General features: G+C 39.5%; 1 long non-coding RNA gene across 1 annotated transcript; it reads right to left on the bottom strand.

Moving 5' to 3' along the window:
• Window positions 1-82: 82 nt before the first annotated feature.
• LOC140321408 (uncharacterized) lies at window positions 83-2,149 on the bottom strand. Its single transcript, XR_011918930.1, has 4 exons — window positions 1,993-2,149; window positions 1,709-1,766; window positions 960-1,011; window positions 83-232 (listed from the first exon to the last, which is right to left on the bottom strand). It is a non-coding gene; the product is annotated as an uncharacterized lncRNA (long non-coding RNA).
• Between the last annotated feature and the right edge of the window lie 796 nt (window positions 2,150-2,945).

Genomic DNA, 2,945 nt, shown 5'->3' with positions numbered 1-2,945 from the left:
AAGGCTGCTTTCAATTCAATATAGCCTTGCAGTTTCTATCATCATTCAAGGAAAAATAGCTGGATGTTGGTGCTCACCTTCTACAACATCAATCATACACAGTCCCAGCAAACTTGGCACGTGATTAGCAGCTGCAGTGTGCACTGCGATAGCGCCACCCATGCTGTGGCCAATTAGCATGATAGGAGGGGGAAGATCTCCATACAAAGCTTCCACCACATTCCCGATATCCCTAAACAAAATAACACAACAATAAAATTATTTGTTTAGCATCTCCAAAAAGAAAAAGAAAAAAAAAATATTTGTTATTGTGTACACAAACTTGAAATGCTGCCCTGTAGAAGTGGTTTAACCCTACTTCACAGCCAAAAACTGGTACAATTTAAGACCAGATGAAAACAATCTGAAATTAAGGGCATGTTGGGATTAACAGTATCTTGGCCCACATTAATGGAAGCTTGGTGGTAGGGTAGTGGGAAAAAAAAGCCTACTACACTGAAACATATTGAATATCAGAAACTATACAAACTAAATACATACATAGAAACTATCTCATCGCATGTATATGGGGCAGTTTGAATGAAACCAGTGTCTCCCCTTCCTAAATAAATAACTTGGACAAAAAGGGGAATTTTTTTAAAACAGTATTTATATAGCACCAACATATTACGCAGTCCATAGTCACACTCTAAAGTGCCTACTATAGTCATTTGTCTTTACCCCAATCTAAAGACAATTTTTAATGTGAAGCCAATTAACCTAACTGCATGTTTTTGGAATGTGGGAGAAAACCAGGGTACCTGAAAGGAAACCCACACAGAAACAGGGAGAACCTGCAAGCTCCATGCAGACAATGTCCTGGCCGAGATTTGAACCTGGAACCCAGCAGTGCAAAGGCCAGAGTGATAACCAATGAGCCAAACAATGGCTATATATTACAGAGAAGCCTAATCACTTACTTTGCCATGGTTTCAGCAGAAAGATCTTCAGGATTTCTAACTTTTGTTTCACCTGCAGAAAAAAATCAAATTAAAGAAACATATGCATTGCTCATTATCAGCTTACCATATGGTTTATGGTGTTTGAGGTCAGAGGTTCATCATTAGAATCTACAGATCACTAGTCACATTAAAAAGACTTTTGTTTTAGTCATTTCATAAGTTTTATTTATGAAAAATGAGTGGATATCACCATTTGTTTTTTGACATGCACTGCTGTACATCTCGCTCGCATTGGAGCCTTAGCTTGTAGCTGGTGAAGCCCAACAACGGAACAGGGAGAATATATCTGCTTAACCAGTCCTGTGTTCCAGGTCTTTCTGCATGGCAGATTTGGTACATCTATTGAAGATACAGAAGGCATTGCACCAATCCCTAGCTTGCAGTTCATTGGACAATAAAGGAGAAACCACATGTCATGTCATCCACCTACTCGCCCTACTCTTATCTTTGGTCACCATCATAACTGCTGCATAATGGGATGGATTACTGTTGACCCTACCTCTCCCAGCAGTAACGTTTTAGAACAAGTGAGCACAGAACTTCACAGGCTATCTATGACTAAATATGGAACAGGATCCCATACTTATTTGCTCATGTAATAGAGCAACTGCATTTCTTTCTGTGTATTAAAGCAAAAATGACATGCACTGTATATCTGGGACTACGACATGAATTACTAGAGGTGCGCTCCTTTATGTCATACGTACCATGTCCTCTCTGGTCTAGCGCCACAACTCTGCATTTAATGCGGCTGATAATGGCCGTCTGCAGGGAGAGAAAGATCATCAGTTCAACAACAGAGTACAACATACAAAAATAGCATTGAAAAAAAATCCACATTGACCATCTACGCAGTCAAAGAGCATTCAATGCTTGCGTGCACAGGGCTCTAGCATGAAACACTTGAAAAAAAAAAAAAAAAAAACTCACCAACTTACTAATTTTATATATGTATATATATGGCTCTGTGTTTGCTTATCTGGAAACTTACCGTAAACACAGCCCAGGAGAGGGCAGAGTGCCCTCCTCCATGTAGCAAAAAGAGTACCGGCCCCTCTGAGCCACTTTTGTAAATGCGAAAGCTGTGAGCAAAAGTTAAGAAAGAATCTGGAGAAGAAGGTCTGGAAAGTGATTCAAAACTTTAAGGCAGCCATGACAACTACATTGGGTACATTGCAAAAGAAAAGAGTAAATAGAGTACTTACCTCTCCTGCTGTAAAATGCTGCTCCTACCCCATGCCCATGGTAAGGGTTTTTTTCCACAGCCCGCTGAAAGACTGCAATTTCGAAGTGTCAATACCCCCCGGTGCTGTGCTCCTTGGTTCCTTTCCCCTACAGGACACCATAATGGTGCAGATGGCATCAGAACGAGAAATTAATGAGCACAGCGAGAAACACAGGGGATTGACACTGCTAGAAGTTTTAGTTTCTTAGCAGACTTCTAAGAAAGATTGCTCTTCAATAAGGTGGAGTTTTTTAGAGTAGGCAGCAAGACAGAAAATAAAACTTGTACTGTTGACCTTTGTAAAAAAAAAAAAAAAAAAAATTGGCACAAGTACACACTCCTGACACCGAGACACCTTCACAGTTGGAATCCTAAAACAAGGACACCCTGAGGTTTTGGTGCGATAACACAATGGCACATGGGATTCCCGTACAAGATTGCTATTCACAGTATACCAATATACAATCAAAGGAAAAATCAGAACATCCCATATACATTATTTCCCCCCAAAAATATTGATTCAACTACGAAAAATGTTAGGACATTAAATATTTTTCATATTACTCACAAATGAAATATTTGCAGTAACCACCTACTGAAACCTTCAATATCATCCATACAATAGAGGAGAAGTAGTCCCGCTTTGTAAGCAAAGATGCTGAAGGCCCATCCACAACTAAGTTTTAGCTTCAAGACCACAGATTAATAAATTACATATG

This window comes from Pyxicephalus adspersus, unplaced genomic scaffold (assembly GCF_032062135.1).
Source record: "Pyxicephalus adspersus unplaced genomic scaffold, UCB_Pads_2.0 Sca3439, whole genome shotgun sequence".
Taxonomy (NCBI): domain Eukaryota; kingdom Metazoa; phylum Chordata; class Amphibia; order Anura; family Pyxicephalidae; genus Pyxicephalus; species Pyxicephalus adspersus.
This window is presented reverse-complemented; position numbering and strand designations above follow the sequence as displayed.